The sequence below is a fragment of the Ictidomys tridecemlineatus genome, chromosome 2 (assembly GCF_052094955.1).
Source record: "Ictidomys tridecemlineatus isolate mIctTri1 chromosome 2, mIctTri1.hap1, whole genome shotgun sequence".
NCBI lineage: Eukaryota > Metazoa > Chordata > Mammalia > Rodentia > Sciuridae > Ictidomys > Ictidomys tridecemlineatus.
In genome coordinates, this window is record NC_135478.1 from 64,910,863 (window position 1) to 64,928,303 (window position 17,441).

Here is a 17,441-nt window from a genome sequence, read left to right on the forward strand (position 1 = left end):
ACTGTAAGGTGACTGGGTACCATGCCTTCAATTAATTACATTGGAGTCTGATAACTTATTATGACAAAAATATATTTTTCAATGTATAATATCATCTGAGAATACAGCAAAATGTCATGCCATTGGCCAGGAAGAAGAGGGGCTTAGAATCCCATGAAAGGATATACTGCCATTGCCGTTTAAGGACAGAGCTGCATTCTGAGAAATGCAGCCTTGGTGATTTTATTGTTGTGTTAACTCATAAAAAAGACTCTTACCCAGACCTATATGGCACATGTCAATCACTTAACATGGCCTCTCCATACAATCGAGACATGTGGAAAGCACCAGGCACACGAGGCTGCTGATGGGATAATCTACTAGTTTCAGTAAACTTTTTTAAAGTAGAAGAAGCATGTACTGCAATATGGATAATAGTAAGTAAAGACATGAACCAGTAACCATCATTTATTATCCTTATCGAGTATTAAGGATGGTGCACACAGCTGTGTGTGCTCTGCTTTTAAACTCCTGGCTGTGAGGTAGGTTTGCTGACACCAGCATCATCACAAACTCGTGACATGATTGTGATTTGACACTGCAAGGGCTGCCATGTCAGCAGGTGATAGAAATTCTCCAGCTCCATTATAGTCCCAGGGGACCATTGTCTCAGATGCTGTCCATTGTTGATTGAAATGCCCTTGTGTGGCACTTGGCTATAATCTTCTTAATGAAAAAGAAATTTAGATTCCTTGTCCTAAAGTGGAAAATTGGGAAATTTTTCCTGGTGTAGTTCTCTTTGGTACAACAGAGCCAATGTCTAATTTGGGTGGTGGTCAAGAATTAAGTCTTTGCATCCCCCTTTTTATAATCACAAAGTAACCAATGGGTACCACCATGTGGGATGGTGGCTTCATGACTTTGTATATGTGGGGCAGGACCCTAGCTCCACCAGCAATTAACAAGTGACCTTGAGCCTCCTGGGAACAAGGTGAACACCTTGTTCCAGCTTCCCTGGGATCTTCTGGGGTTACCCCTAAAAGTGTCATGTCCTGGGAGCTACTTTGGTCTCAGGTGAAATGGGGAAGTTAGATTGTTTAGATCCTCTCTAAAACAAGGATGCAAACATTGTCTCACAGGACCGCTGAGAGGGAGAAGGACAGCTGTGGCTCTGGCTCCAAGAGAGTCTGGGGCTTGGTGAGCTTGGTAAATAAAACCTCTGTAAGATGAGCCTTTGACATTGATTTTGGAGTGTGAATGTGAGTCTTGCAAATAGGGCACAAGGTGGGTGATTAGGGTCCATGGCATCAATCTTAAAAAACTGGTGGCTAATTTTTCTGTCAATAAACATTTAAAAACATATTAAGGGGCTAACGAAGGAGATTAGACTGAGCTAGAGAGGGTACATATGTATCTTTTTATAAAAATACCGGATTCATACTTCCAGAGACATTTGCAGGACAGATGCTGTGCTTCTCTTCATGAAGCTAACTATCTCCTGGAGAGACAGACACAATCTAACAGCTGCACACACAGGAAGAAACACAGCCTGCTGAGGTGCTCTGAGGCCTCGGGGGAAGGTGTGGCTTGCTCTGGAGGTGACTGGCTGGGGAGGCTCTCCTCTCCTGGGTGTGGAGTCTCAGGTCAGGAGGCAGAGGGCATCTGTGCTGGTGGCAGCCTGGAGGCAGAGAACAAACGGAGACTCTGGGGGATCAGGAGTTGCAAGAACAGGGAGAGTGGCAGGGTGGGAGGTCAAGAGGAGCAGATGTTGGTGACCTAAGGAGAGCCGCGTAAAGGTACCTCAGGGGCACCAGGCCCAACCAATGAACTAACTGAACTCCAGTGGGATTAGGCCTCTGGATGGGACCACCAGGCCTCAGGAAGTAAGAGGGGGATGAACAGGCTACAGGTCCCTGCAAGGGAAAAATCTTCCCAAACCAGAATCGGTGTGTGGGGGGGGGCATTTTACAGGACAAATGACAGGGTCTGATTGTCCAACAATGCAGTGAAGTGATTCGAAAAGCAGAAAGTAATTGGGGAGAGCAGGTGGAGTAAAAAGAGCTTTAAATATCAGGGCAAATAATGCATCGCATGGACTGTGCTAATCCAAGCAAAATAGAAACATGCCCCCGAGTCCATCAGGGGTAAGGAGGTGTGTACACACCGGGGCATGGAGCCTGCCCTAATACCACAGGTGTGAAGGGTACATGGCAGTTAAGCTTTTATAAAACCCTTATTGAGTCCTTAGAAGTGTTATAACAGAAGTAACAGGACTTTGGGGATTGGTTGTAAAACAATCTGGCAAAGAAAATGCAAAGGATTCAAGTCAGAGACACATTTGGCAAATGTACAATAAACGTGGCAAATGGTCAGGACTTTGGAAGTTGGGTGATAGGTTGAATTATTTTTTTTCTCCTTTGGTAGGTTTAAATATTGCCACCGCAAGACACTAGGTTTAGAGGTGGTGAGAGACATGATAACACGATCAGGTCTGTATTGGAAACAAGTTTTCTCTGGCCTAGGTTTCAGAGCATATGTTGGTTGAAATGTATGAGTTTGACCAAATGAGAAGAAGACTCATTCTAGAATAAGGAGCAGCTGAGCAGAGATGAAAGCTCCCAAATTTAATCAAGACCCAGTGAAGAAGGTACAGAGAATGGAGACAGAGTCTGCTGAGCTGGCTGCTCATCCAGGGAGCTGTTGACATCCAGGCCTCTCCTCCTATTTCTGCTAGAAGCAACACCTTTTTTCTTGGGGAGTCTCACCCCTACCTGGTGGTACCCTGCTCAGCCCTACCTCAGAGGAACCCTACGGTTTGGGGCCAACTTTGGCTCAGCATCAGACTGGCTGCCACAGAGATTCTCTCTCACTCAACCAGTGAGAATGTAGTCTTGAGGATTTTGCTAAAATTCTTGGGCAAAAAGAGCATCAGAGGGGTTGATAGCTGGAGAGAGGGAGAAGTTAAACCCGAATGAGATTATTTCAGACTCTGGGTAGCCAGATCTAACTTTAGATCAGAACTTTTTCTCATGAAAAACAAGCCTCTCTTTTTCCTTTAGAGAATCCAAATGTACTTCTTCCACTTGCAGCAGGATAGGTTATGTGTGATGCACAGAGTTGTGGACACTTGGTGGCTTTCCCATGTTCCTAGCCATGTGTCCTCCACACAGGTAGTTCATCACCTGCTTTAAAACTGTCTCAGTTTTGCCTGTAGCTTAATTTCTATTAGATGATCGTCTCCTCATCACTATAAATCTTTCAAAATTTCAAACTTATATGCTTACAAACTACTTTTTAATGGAAACCTGGCTCTTCTATTGAAACCATTGTATATGATAATTAGTAATCTGAAAGATAATTTTAGTTAATTTTAAATTTAAAATCCATCATGCAAAACGAGTCAGATCAGAGTGGAGCTACCAACAAAAGAAATGAATCAGAGTGTGAGAGAAACCGCACACAACCCCTGGAAATGAAAATGTGCACATTTCTTAGGGAATTATCATTGTCTCGATTTTTTACTTGTAATTATAATTTAATTATGAACCTACTTTTGCAACATTTTAAAAGTACATAGTTAGCATTTGAGTACTTTCCATATAATTATCTGTTATTGAACCTGCTCATTATGGAGTGGTTGCTGCATAAATTACTGTGCTTTGTGTAAAAATATTTTTCACTTTAGGTTGACTTGAAATAAAATAAGACAAGTCATTTGAATGGTACTTAGTGGTTCCTCAATATCGTATCACCACTTTGAACCTGACCATCTTAAAGAATAAAGTATAGATCAAATCTGGCATGTTTTCCTTTTCTCTTCCTAGGAATTGGCTTCTCTCCATTGTTTTTCTTGAGACATTCTTAGAGAATACATATAAATCCTGCTTCAGGCTCTGCTGGACTCAGGGTCCTGGAAGAAGGAGCCAGTGAAATTTCAACTGCAATCCTGCTGGGTTCTCAGAACACCTGTCCTGTCCCCTAAGGATATGTGGTGGGAATACTAGGCACTAATATTTGAGCATTGTCCTTATATATCTTTTCTAGCTTATTTCTCTTGTCAACCCCTAGGGAATAAAATAGCAAGATGTATATTAACAGAGCTCCATTTTATAGATGATGAACCAGCCCAGGTACTGAGTGACCCAGGGTGATGAGAAGCCCTCTGATGGGCATGTGAATGGCTTTGTAGTATGTGCATTCCAAACAGGAGCCGTGAGCCACTGTTGGAGGGCACCTGGGCATGGGCCCAAGGGGGCACTCTCTCTGCTCTCCTGGGAACACCTAGTAGCTGCTGGGATGTGTTTTGCACATGGCCAGTGGCATGGGAGACCCCAGGTCAGGAGTGTCACTTTGTGCTTGTTTGCCCTGTTTCTCTGAATCACTGGGATTTGAGACTCTGCTCTGGTACATAACATCAAGCTAAGTTAAAACTGCTTTTATTGTTAAATTTAATTTATCGGTGTCTGTGGATCATTTAAAATTAAATGTTGCTATCCGATCTGAATCATCCTCTCTAATATCATCCTATAAGGAATGCCTGCATCTTGAGTTCTAAAAGAAAGGGACAGTGCCTTTCAGCTGCAGCAAGGCCCCTGTAATCTTTGCGGTTACTCTGAGCTGGTGGGAAGGCCACGGAAGATGCACAGACACAAACACTAATGTCTCTCAAGTGCCTGCTCATGCCAGTCAGGGCCGTGGGTGCTAACACCAGTTGCTGCAGGCAGGAGAGCTCTGCAGGGTCAACTCACAGCAGACCTCCCCCCGAAGCTTTTCCACCTTTCTATATTCTTCTACAATCTGTCCAGAGATTTTAACTCAGATGTTTATTATAGCTCTCAGCACATCCCAGCGTGATTGTGTCTTTTGTGTTCCTGGGGTCACAGGAAGATGAAGAAACGTGAGCTCCTTCTGCATTTGCACCTTCTCAGCATGGTGAAGTCCTGCACGGGTTTGAACCAGTGAGCTCTCATCTGGTCAGGCTCATTCACTCCCTGTTTCCTCCTGCTAGAATAAAGAGCCATTAAGGACAGTGTCTTTGTTTTGTTCATCCCTGGAACCTAAACCAGAGCACTTTGTAAGAGCTTCACTTATTTCTTTAGCTCAGAAATGGATCAGGAAAGTTTTAATTTGCCTAACTGGTCCTATTAATTCTACTTGTAATTACCTTTGCACCTGGTCTGGTTTTCTCTGACTCAGAAGTCTTTGTCTAAGGTGATTTTGCCTCCCAGGAGATATTTGCAAAGTTAGAAGACATTTCTGGTTGTCACACCTGGTTAGAAGCTGGGAAAGCTGCAAAACACCCTAAAATGTATAAGACTGTATCAATACAGCAACAAAAAATGATCTCAACACAGCATAAAAAATTCTGCCTCAAACATGAATTGTGCCAAAGTTGAGAAACTCTACTGTCACCTCATTTCTATTCCTGGTCCAAGTTATCATCTTCCAGTCAACTCTTTTAGCCTTCTCTCAACAGATCTCTCTGCTTTCACTCCACACCACAGCCAGAAAAATGGTCTAAAGCCACAGATCTGGCCACTTATCATTGCCCATTGTTAGCTTCTGTTGCTGTGGTGACAATCTGCTTGGACAACACAGTTCTGGAGGTCAGAGATCCCGGAGTTGCAGTATCGGCAGGGTACCCGTCCTTCTGGAGGTTCTAGGGAGGATCCATTTTCTGGCATTCTCCAGATTCTAGGCTGCCTACGCTCCTTGACTTGTGAACCTGTCCTGTGTCTTCAGAGCCAACCCTGTAGCAATTAAATCTCTGTCTCATGTTCTGACCCTCTGATCTCTTCTTCTGCTTCTTCTTTTTGAAAATGTACTTGTTCTTTTTAGTTATACGGGACAGTAGAATGTATTTTGGCATATTACACATACATGGACTATAGCTTGCCATTCTTGTGGTTGTACATGAGGTGGAGTTAGACTGGTTGCATATTCATATACAAACAGAGGAAAGTGATGTCTGATTTATTCTCCTGTCTTTCCCATTCACCCCCCAGCCCCCATTGTGAGTGAGCATCTGCATATCAGAGAGAGCATTTAGCCTTTGGTTTTTTTGAGATTGACTTATTTCCCTGTGATTCCACTGGACCCTGCTGGACAACCCAGGATAATCCCCTCTTGTCAAGATCCCTAACTTAATCACGCCTCCAAGTCCATTTTGCCATGTGAGGTACTGGTTTCACAGGCTCTGGGATTCGCTGTAGAACCTTTGGGTAGAAGGCTCTATTTTGTCCACTATGGCCAGACCCTGAGAGAGCTCTCCAGTGTGGGAGGAGGAAATCCAGGTCCTTACCCATAGGCAGGATCTGTCTCTGCCTCTCAGCTTCATCCAGGCTGTGCTCCCTCCTGAACATAGAGCTTTGGCCACTCCAGCCCTTGCCATTTCCTTGAGCGCTCACACCCACTCTGCCCCATGGCCTTTGAGTATGCCATTCTCTTTCAGACCACCCGCCCTTGCTGGAGCTCTCTGTTCACAGGTACTTCTTTCCAAGAAGGCTTCCTAGAACCCTTCAACCTCCACACCCAAGGCCCGATCAAGACCTCTGCTCCACAGTTTATGGCACCCTCTTCTCTTCCCCACGGCACCCACTATGTTTCTAAAGAAAACAGCTCAGGCCTGCATTGGGGCTTCTGTCAAGATAGGGATGGTGTCTGTGTTCACGGTCCCCTCTGGCACTCACCAGAACCCTCACTCAGTGGTGCTCAGTTGACCTGTGTGGAATACATGCGAATGCATATCTGGATTACATAAATTAAGAGGAGAAATGCTTTAAATAATTATTTAAAGCAATTGAAGGATGCGACTGATCGAAGTCACATCTGTAACTGAGTTTTCTTATTTCCCCTCCTTGACTCGCACTGTCCCGGAGGAGAGAGTTTTCACATCCTTACATCCTGGCACGTGGGGCATTTACCTGGTGAACATTTGTCTGTGGAGAGGATGAATGATGTGTGCTTCTTACTGTGTTAGGCGCTCCATCAGCTGTTCTCAGACACCTGGAGTAGTTGATCACCTTCTATCCATCCTCATGGAGTGGAGCTCATCTCTACCCAGGGACCCTTCAGCACATCTGAGCTAAACACTCCACCTACTGGGGGCCAGTTTCTATTTTTCCACTGCACCTGGCTCTTTTAAGCATTGCACCTGCCCCAATTCAGGATTGGACCTGCAATCCCACGGAAGGAGTCCCTGCTGTCATGTGCAAGAGGAATCTCTCCCCGCAGAATCTTTTATTGAGTGAGAAGTTCCAAAACCAGTATGAACTGGCTGGAAATGAACCATTCAAGCTGGGACAGTGTTGAAGCTCCGTCTTCATGATGGAGCATTTGGAAAATGACAACATACAGTGCCAATGAGATGCTCATGGCTTATGATCAGGAGACTCCCCCTCAATCTCAGATACAGATAGAGGAGCACAAGCCATGTCCCCATGTCTCCTCCACACCACACTTCTAATGGCAGTAGTTACCAGCCAGATCTAGAAACATGGAGTCTGAAGTGTTAGACTTTTATGTATTTATTTTCAGTGGTGTAAGTTTAAATATGCAAGCGCTGACACAAGTTGCATTTTTCAGCTTTATGGCCAAACAGCATTTTGGTGCAGATTGATGAACAGGAGCACGGGTGTCTGTTGGTGGTAAGAGAGCAAGGCTGGGGGTTTTATCTCTCTTTTCTCCAATTATTCTAAGAAGGAGAAAAGTTTTAGGCAAAGATAAATGGAAATTATCCAGTGACTTCAAATATATTACTCCCCAGATCTCCTGTCTGGGTAAATCAGAGATGCTCGCAACTACAGATAATGAGATAATTAAAAACTAGTAAATATAAATGTGAGGTGCCTTCTATCATTGAGCCCAGGAAATGTCTCTGATTATGAAACACTGACTGTGTATTTTGAAATGTCATATCAATTATTAGAGACACTTTTATAGATCTCTCGAAGAAATATTTACATAAAACTATATTTTTATACACTATGTAAAATAAGGAAGCATAGATTTAATCAAAACTGTAAATAAGACTAAAGGTATGCTATAAGTGTGAAATATGCAACCATACAAAAATCTTAGCCAAATCCTAAATCAATTTCACTCTGAATTATATTGGCTTTCCCATTACTGTGTCTCCCTCAGCCCCCAGCCTCTTCTCCCCCTCCCCCTTCACTTATTTTATTGAAGAGGAGACATTTTGGGGAAAAAAGTCACTGTGGTTTTGTGTTTCTGTGTTTGTTGAGAAAGGGGTTTAAATTTAGAGTTTATTTCTTTCTGCATTCTAATTGCATTTCTCAGTCTCTCCCGGTGCCCAGGAGACCACGTAGGTAGCAGTGTGGCTGCAGGCTCTGATTGGGATTGAGCATTGCCTCTGACCCCAGCTGTGTGCTCTGGGCAAGGAACATCATCTGAAAGGTTCTGAGTCTCCTTGTTGGTAAATGGAGGCCAGCTCAGTTGGGTGCTGAGGATTATGGCAGAGGAGTCAGAGCAGAGCATGGTATGTCCTGTGTACCCAGCTGTTGCTCTCATACCACTCAGTAGCCATCAGATCCTTGCCTGTTTCTTGGAGTAGTTGAGGTGCCATCCTTCCCATCTCCAGGTCCTGGTTGGATGCAGAGGGATTGCGTGAGGCCCATGAGATGGTGAGTTGACTTGTGTCCTGGTAACTCCTGGTTGATCAGTGGTTTCAGGGTCAGAAGGAGGAGCTCCTGCAGGGCACCCCATTACTGCATTCCCTCCAAATCAGAATGCTTCATGGACCTTGCTTTCTAGGGGTCTCCCTTTCTCAAAGCTGTTGCTGACTCACTGAATCATGTTACTCCTTTAGATGGAGGTCAAATGTCACCCAAGAGGGGTGGGGAGACCTGGACTTTTTAATTTACAAAAAGCACTAAGGTCAAATTACCAACTTGTCCTAGTTTTCCCAGGACTGTCTGGGTTTGGGCATTCAACATCCCATGCCCGGGCAATCCTTCCACCAGTCCTGGGCAATCCAGAATAATTGAAAGATTCACAATTACATAGGGTTGGTGTGGGAAAGGGGAGTGACTGTAAATGGGCATAAGGTTCCTTTGTTAGGATGTTGGAAATATTCTAGAACTAGATGGTGCTGATGCCTGTACACTCTGTAAATATGTATTTACATTCCTTGACTTGGTCCTCTGAAATCAGGTGAATTTTATGGTAGACAAGTTATATTTCAATAAAATTTCTTTAAATGAAATTATGAGATTGCATTTTCATTAAAATGCACTTCACCTTTTTCATAAAAAAAATAACAATCTTGTCCACAAAATGAACACATGCATTAGGAATTTGAAATCAATTGCCCATTGAATTGGAAAAGATTTAAAAAGACTGGAAAAACTGAGTCTGTCTCAGGATCGACTGGTCAAAGGTATAAATTAACGAAATGTTTAAATAGGACAACTTGGGGAATCTGTAGTGAAAAAGAAGTGTACATACTCTTTTATTCAGCAGCATCATTTCCAGAAATTTATTCCATGAAGATAATGTCAAGAGTGCAAAGATGTTTGTGCAAGGGTGCTCATCACAGATGGTTTATAGTAGAAACAATTTCTTAACGTTAGAAACAACCTCAATTTTTATTAGTGATAGACTATTTAAATGAGTTATGGCAAAGCCATCCAGGAAACATTCCATCCTAAAACACCATTGAGATGGGAATATAAACCCAGCCCTGACCTGGGAGGACCACATCCCAGCTTGCCTGGGACTGAAATCCCCATGTTCAAGGAAACCCAGGGCTCCCAGTTGAAAGGAGATGAGTGGTCATTAGACTAGCTATAGAAGATGCCTAACAATGACACCAGAAAGTGAAATGGGGTTGTCATGGGATGTTGGATTTCAAGTGAGCTTAACTTTCTTAGGTTTTTGATTGTTAGATTTTTTTTTTGGTCGCACTTGAATTTGCTTTTAATAATTGCATTTATAGCTGAGAATAAATATTTTCATTAAAAAAATAAACTTCTCTTGATATATTAACAAGAATGTAGGCATATTAAGTGTGTGGGAAGAAAAGATTCTTTTATTCTTATTTTCCCCTTCCTTTACTTTATGCGATTGGCCTTTCCATTTGCAGGAGGTGATTCTACGGGTGCTCATCTACACATCTGTGAATCAACATGAGTATATGAGTTCCAGAGAGCCAGATCTACTTAGTTTTCTGGGCACAATACTTGGCACATAAGATAAGCATGTGCTTATTAAAATATGATAAAACTCCCAATTGGAGTGAAATGTCAAGGTAATGCCTTTAAAACATTTGGTCACATTGGTGAAGCAAGTTATTATCTTTAAATTTTGCCAATTGATTTGGCTCATTGAACTTCACATGAGCTGACTAACAGCTCGATTGGATAGATGGATGAGTTGTTCCCCCTGGTGCCTTCCAGTTTTGTTTTGTCCCTATGATGACACAGTGTGTGTTTGGATATAAAGTCACAGGTTGTTGTTGGGCAAAAGCACAAAAATAAGAAGGCTCTGCAGAGAAATCCACCCCTTCCTATACATAGCACCAAGATTCATGTGTGCACATACAGTGGCACCCTGTCCCCAGGGTCCCCATCAAGGTTCCTAGTGGATACATGAAATCACAAGTGACCCAAACCTCTATCTACTATGCCGTTTGTACACACAGATGCCCATGACAAAATTTAATTTATAAAATCAGGCACAGTAAGAAAGAACAAACAAGAGTAATAAAATAGAATAATTCTAACGATGTGCTGTGATGCAGGTGATGTGACTGTGGTCTTCGAAACATCTCTTGTACTCTCCTGTACTGTCACTGAAGTGAAGCTCTCCAAAGGGTCTCTCTGGAGCATCTGAGTTGCCAGCATCACTATTCTTGCACTTTGGGCCATTGTTGAGTAGAACTGAGGTCACTTAAACATGAGCACTGCAGTACCCCACAGACTGATGACCAGGGCAGCTGCTAAGTGGCTAGCAGGAGGCAAATGTCAAAACATCAGGGACATGCTGAGTCAAGGGGGTGTGGTGAGCCGTTCCTGCGGACTGTGGTCGCCATTACATGATGGCGCTGGCTCCGTTGTGGTCTGTGAAGGACAACTCCATATCAGAGAGAGTTGGCGTGTTCCCAGCTCCTTATCAGAGAAAGTTGGCGTGTCATTTTCTAGCACCCTGTGAGAAGGGTACACGTGGCAGCTTTGCATTGGGGTTCGAGGTGCTTTATTAAGGCTGGGAGGGGCATCCAATTATTATTCCGGGTAGTAGAAGTAGAGTAGAAGAATCATTAAAAGAATATCAGGGGCCTGAATAAACTGCTGAAAGAAGATTCCTGAGTCGCGTCTTCCTTGCGGGCAAGGGGGTCGTGACAAGTGGTGCCGAGACCCGGGAGAAAAGAAACAAAGAAACACCCAGGAACCAGAACTTTCAGCAGTCAGGGAGGCGCGCCGGTAAGTCCCAGGTAAGGTGGGACCCGCTGTTAAAAAGCGGAGGCTCCTCTATACATAAAGAGGGAGCATTAAAAGGTACCTGCTCCTCTGTAAAAAGAGAGGGCGTTACATCTCATAGCAATTGCACTCTGTATTTTTGTTTTGTTTTCTGTGTATGTTCGTTTTGTTTTGTGTACTTTCACTTTCAATTTCTGTGTTTTCTTGTGTTGCGTTATGGGTGCTGTGACTTCAAGTCCACTCCTTCTAGCCCTCTATGGCTTTTTACGTTCCAAGGGACTGGAGGTGAAACGCAGTACCTTAGAGAAATTTTTACAGAGGGTAGATACAGCTGCACCGTGGTTTGCATTTTCAGGCAGCCTCACTACACCCAGCTGGGATAAATTAGGCAAAGACCTTGACTTTGCTCGTGAGCAGGGCATGCTAGAGGGCGGGGTGATACCCCTCTGGAAGATGGTCCGTAGTTGCCTTACGGATGGCCGATGCCAAGAAGCGCTTGTTAAAGGGCAGGAGGTTTTAGAACAATTGCATGAGGAAAAATCAGAAACAACAGAGAGTGAAGTGTCTCAGGAAGAGGGGAGTGTGCGGGGCGTGGAGAACGGGAGGAGACTGTATCCAGATCTCAGTGTGCTGCGCACGCCCCCATGCGAAAGTGGGTCAGAGGTAGAAGATAATGAAGAGGAGGAGCTGGAGACGCTGTCTCGGCAGCTAGGGAGTTTAGGTAGAGGAAACAGAGATAAGCAAGGGCTCGGGAACGGGCGGCCTCCCGATCCGCCTCCATATGGCGGGGGTGTTTCAGGCTGCCGCTGCTTTCCTCTGTTCCTCAGGGCTGGCATATCATTGCTATTGACATTAAAGACTGTTTCTTTTCTATTCCTTTGCATCCTAAGGACTCACAGCGTTTTGCCTTCACCCTTCCCTCGTGTAATCACGAGGAACCAGATCAAAGGTTTGAGTGGGTTGTTTTACCACAGGGAATGTCTAACAGTCCTACGATTTGCCAGATGTATGTAGGGAAGGCACTCGCACCTCTCAGACAACAATATCCTTCCATTAAGATTATTCATTATATGGATGATGTATTATTGGCAGCCAAATTAGAACAGTCAGTTTATGAGGCCTATAAAGACCTGGTGAAGTTGTTAGCTCAGTATGGATTACATATTGCACCTAAAAAGGTTCAAACAGGGGATTCTATTCAGTATTTGGGAGCGACGATTGGATATGACATGTTACAACCACAAAAGGTTACTATAAGAACTCAAGATCTCCAAACTCTAAATAATTTTCAAAAACTGTTGGGAGATATTAATTGGATAAGAGGTTATTTACATATTCCTAATATCGTGCTCCAGCCTTTGTATGCTATTCTTAAGGGTGATCCAGATCTTACTTCCCCTCGTACCCTCACTAAGGAGGCCAGAGCGGCCCTTATAAAAGTAGAAGAAGCTATACAACATGACACTCTATGCAGGCTCCAGAGTGATAAACCTTTCCAGTTATGTGTGCTTGCCACTATGCGGCAGCCTACTGGAGTACTGTGGCAAGATGGGCCTTTACTATGGATCCACCCACATGTATCCCCAGGAAAATCTTTAGAATACTATCCTGATGCTGTTGCAGCGTTAGCACTTAGAGGGATTCAACAGAGCATTCAATTTTTTGGACAAGCACCTTCTTCTCTTATCATACCCTATTCTAAAGTTCAACTTAATGTTTTGTGTGCTACTCTGGACAACTGGGCCATTCTATGTTGCTCGTTTCAAGGGGATATTGATAATCATTACCCTTCTCATCCATTACTCCATTTTGTTAAAGAGCATCCCATCATTTTCCCTAAAGTAACTTCACCCACTCCAATTCCAGGGGCTGTTAACATTTTTACTGATGGCTCTAAGTCTGGAATGGGAGCTTATGTGATTAATGACTCTCCCCCTGTCCAGCATCAATTTGCTCCTGGAAATCCACAATGGGTAGAACTACAAATTGTCATTGAAGTTTTTAAACAGTGTTCTTTTCCTTTCAATCTCATTTCGGACTCCATCTATGTGGTGCAGGCGCTCAAAATTCTGGAGGCTGTAGGAGCTATTAGTGACACCCATGCTGTGTCTGCTTACTTTAATCAGCTTCAACAGCTTATCCGTAGCCGTACTGCCCCTTTGTATCCAATGCACATTCGGGCTCACACCTCTCTTCCTGGCCCGTTATCACAGGGTAATGCCTGTGCTGACTCGGCAACTAGAAGCCAGTTGGTATGCTTTGCCTCCTCCTTAGTAGAAGCTAAATTGTTTCATCACAACTTTCATGTCAATGCTATAACACTGCGCAGACGTTTTTCCATCTCCAGAGCAGATGCTCGTCAGATAGTATTACAATGTCCCCATTGTGTCACATTTCTTCATCCTCCTACTTATGGTGTAAACCCACGAGGATTGAAGCCATTGGTCGTCTGGCAAATGGACGTAACTCACGTGCCTGACTTTGGCAACCTCAAATATATACATGTTTCTATTGACACATACTCTGGAATTATTCATGCTTCTGCTTTATCGGGAGAAAAGGCACGTAATGTTATTACTCATTGCTTAGAGGCATGGGCAGCATGGGGTGCACCTGCATCCCTTAAGACTGATAATGGACCTGCTTATACGGGCAGACAGTTTACATCTTTTTGTTCTACTATGGGAGTACAACTTGCTCATGGGTTGCCTTACAATCCTCAAGGGCAAGGCATTGTTGAACGTGCCCACCGCACCTTAAAAGAAACCTTAGAAAAACAAAAAGGGGGAATAGGAGTTGACCACACTCCTAAAGAACGCCTGTCCTTAGCTCTCTTTACCATTAATTTTTTGAATTTGGATATTCATGGCCGCTCTGCGGCCGATAGACATATGTCCCCTCAGCCCTCTGTGACTGGCTATGTTAAGTGGAAGGATGTTCTTACGGGCCAATGGAACGGCCCTGACCCCGTGCTGACATGGGCACGAGGATCTGTATGTGTTTTTCCCCAGGATCGCACGGAGCCGCTGTGGATCCCTGAACGCCTGACAAGAAGAGTCTCGAGATCTACTAACCAGCAGCAGGAAGTGCCACAACAGCCCCATGATGAGGAGCTTCATTCTGATGAGTGCTCTGGCTCTGATGCTGGTGCCAACGGTACAGATGGCACCAATGCAGTGGTGGGCAGTGGCACGGGCATGGCCAATGCCAATGCCAGTTCATAGTAATTCTAGTGTCCTCCCCACTCTTTTTTCTACCTCATGTGAGATGTCTGCTCCTTGTACCTCTCCTAGAGGGGACATGGAAAATATTTTTAATCAGTCTCAAGTTAATCTCACAGGAGTTTTTTGTTTCAGTCTTGGGAACACTAATTGTATTAGCCTTAAGACCAAAAATTTGACTAACTGGGAGGACCCATTGCGGTCCAGTCGAGTCTCAGGGAGTATTCTCAGTGCTGTATTGAGCCAAGTAGTTTCAGGGAAGCAATCAGGCTCAGGGACCCCCGCAACTAGCTCTGTTTTAAACATAACTACTTTAGCTATTATCTCCGAGGTATTAATCCCAATGCCTCCTTCTTCTAATAGTACTTGCTATGCCACTCATTTCAAGGCCTCTCCCTACTGTACCCCTAATTTTGGTTTTCCCCCGACATTTACACCTTGTCAGGATCATTCTTGGGAGAAACATCAAGTTGCTAAAGGTTTCTCCTTTTCCCCCCCTCTGAAGAGATATGTTTATAACTTTAACAACAATGCCAACTCCTCTACAGGAACAGGTTGGTCCTGGTTTCAATGGCTAATTTCCAATGAGAAGGGGGCTTCAGCCGATATTTCCGCATTGGCTCAATTACTAGGAGCCAAAAGTTGGCTGGCTAATGTTTCTGGCACTACTAAGGAGAGTGAACGAGGTAATAGGCTTATATCTGTTTCGTTCAACTCTCTGTTACATTATGCCACATTGCCTCCTGCAATGGTCTGTATCCAATCCCCGTTCCTGTTCCTTTTAGCTAATCACACCTCATCGGGGATGCTGGATTGTTCTCATATTACCTGTTTCTTATCTGAGTGTTGGAATGGTTCTTGGACTGTAGCAGTAATTATGAAAATTCCAACTTTTGTCCCAATCCCAGTCACTGCGGATCCAGATAAATTTCCTATTGTAGAGCTACTTAGAGTCCACAGAGATTTTGGAATCACGGCAGCTATAGTGACAGCCATGGCGGCATCTGCTGCTGCAGCAGTTACGGCCGGAGTAGCCATGGCCAGTCAAGTACAAACTGCTGCCACTATTAATCAAGTTGTTCAACAAACGTCCACTATACTTGAATCGCAAAATGCGATTAATCAACATATTTTGTCAGGGATTTTAGCTACCAACCAAAGAATAGATTTTCTTCAAGCTCAGGTAGAAGAATTGGCTGACCTAGTACTTTTAGGCTGCATTGACCAACGTGCACATTTATGTATAACCTCTGTCAGATTTAATGATTCCAGGAATGCTTCCCACATCATTGGTGGATATCTGGCCGGAAATTGGTCCATGGAAGCAGAAGACATGATCCAGTCTCAACTAACCCAGATAGCTGTCTTGAATAGTACCCGTGTCGATCCCGTGACTCTGGGTCAATTCACCAATTGGATATCTTCTGCTTTTTCCTTTTTTAAAGAGTGGGTGGGAGTAGGCATTTTTGGTGCACTGTGTTGTTTTGGTATGTTCCTCTGTTTGTGGTTTCTCTGTCGCCTTAAGGCTCGTAGTGCTCAAGATAAGGCTATGATCATACAAGCTCTTGCTGCTTTAGAAACTGGCAACTCGCCACAGGTCTGGCTTGCGCATCTTAAGCACTAAACTTTTGACATGGTCATTGCACCCCAAGTTATTATAACATTGCACTGGGATTGACATGTCTTTCCTCGTTATTCTCTTAGTGTCAGAAAGCCCTTGCACTCTGCCGGTCTTGCTACCATTGCACGCAGATGGGTTTCTACACTAGTGCCTTTGACATGGTCGTTGCACCCCAAGTTATTATAACATTGCACTGGGTACGACATGTCCTTCTTTTGTCTTTCTCTTAGTGCTGGAAAGCCCTTGCACTCTGCGGGTCTTGTTGCCATTGCACGCAGAAGGGTTTCCACACTAGTCTTTATCTATCACTTTAAAGTCCGTGCCTTTCTTTCAGGGTGCTGCCAACTTGTTTGTAGTTGTACTTCTGCATGGCCACAGTTCAACCTCAGCTATTCCCTCTTACTCACCATCGTCACGATACAGGATGCGAGGCAAGGCACTGCACTTGAGTGATCCATTGAGAAGAGGGACCTCAAGGGGAGCATGTCCTATTGCATGCGGGTTTGACGTGTCTCCGCCCCGCCCCACGAAAAAAGGCGTCGGCTGATATGGTGTCAGGTCTGGGGAAGGCGCCCCCTGGGGCTGGCCCATACTATGCAGCCACTTTTGCACAGTGGGATAGGACCTCTACTCTCGCCTGTATTGTCTTAGTGAAACAAAAAGGGGGAGCTGTGGTGAGCCGTTCCTGCGGACTGTGGTCGCCATTACATGATGGCGCTGGCTCCGTTGTGGTCTGTGAAGGACAACTCCATATCAGAGAGAGTTGGCGTGTTCCCAGCTCCTTATCAGAGAAAGTTGGCGTGTCATTTTCTAGCACCCTGTGAGAAGGGTACACGTGGCAGCTTTGCATTGGGGTTCGAGGTGCTTTATTAAGGCTGGGAGGGGCATCCAATTATTATTCCGGGTAGTAGAAGTAGAGTAGAAGAATCATTAAAAGAATATCAGGGGCCTGAATAAACTGCTGAAAGAAGATTCCTGAGTCGCGTCTTCCTTGCGGGCAAGGGGGTCGTGACAAGGGGGGATTCCCATCCCAGGCAGGAGGAAATGGGATAGTGCCAGAGACTCATGATGGCATGCAATTCGAAACTTGAGAAGTGCTTATTTCTGGAATTTTCCATTCAATACTTTTAAACCACCATTGACATTGAGTAACTGCCGATAAGTGGACACCACTGTGAAAGTGTG

At 44.3% G+C, this 17,441-nt stretch overlaps 1 long non-coding RNA gene across 1 annotated transcript; it reads left to right on the top strand.

The window, feature by feature from the left end:
• Positions 1–11,003: 11,003 nt before the first annotated feature.
• On the top strand, positions 11,004–17,228 carry LOC144375109 (uncharacterized). The gene is made up of 2 exons (XR_013434542.1): positions 11,004–11,428; positions 14,426–17,228. It is a non-coding gene; the product is annotated as an uncharacterized LOC144375109 (long non-coding RNA).
• The last annotated feature ends 213 nt before the right edge of the window (positions 17,229–17,441 follow it).